This window comes from Penaeus monodon, chromosome 28, assembly GCF_015228065.2.
Source record: "Penaeus monodon isolate SGIC_2016 chromosome 28, NSTDA_Pmon_1, whole genome shotgun sequence".
Taxonomy (NCBI): domain Eukaryota; kingdom Metazoa; phylum Arthropoda; class Malacostraca; order Decapoda; family Penaeidae; genus Penaeus; species Penaeus monodon.
This window is the reverse complement of record NC_051413.1, coordinates 4,840,465-4,840,868: the sequence shown is the minus strand read 5'-3', so window position 1 is coordinate 4,840,868 and position 404 is coordinate 4,840,465. Positions and strand designations below refer to the sequence as shown.

The 404-nt window shown below is 42.1% G+C and overlaps 1 protein-coding gene across 1 annotated transcript in view; it reads left to right on the top strand.

Moving 5' to 3' along the window:
* Positions 1-404, top strand: part of LOC119591021 (CLK4-associating serine/arginine rich protein-like) — a gene marked incomplete in the record, with an annotated part of 19,061 nt that overhangs the window by 14,889 nt on the left and 3,768 nt on the right.

Here is a 404-nt window from a genome sequence, read left to right as displayed (position 1 = left end):
AGCAGTTTTTATTCTTTTCTTATTCTGGTATTGTCATGAACTCCCTCACGATGTGGCTTCTTTTGAAGGACTTTAACAATAGAATTGCAGCTCACACGCTGGATGGTTCATACTCCTGGTTGGAGGGCCACAGTCTTTACCACTGTCCCAAGTTGGTTGCTGTTTTATTCTTATAAAATCATTATTAATGTGGTAATGATGATAACATCAATGATGGTGATAGCAGTTAACCCACTGTGTGTGGGCTTTTTCGGCGGCTGTGCAGTACGCCAAAAGGTTATATCCGTATGGGCTGCATCTGTAGTGATGCCACCCATGGCATCGGTGCTGTGCCACCATGGCATCATTGTAGATGCCACCCACGAACAAAGGGTTAGAATAAATAAAAGCTTTATCTTAAATAT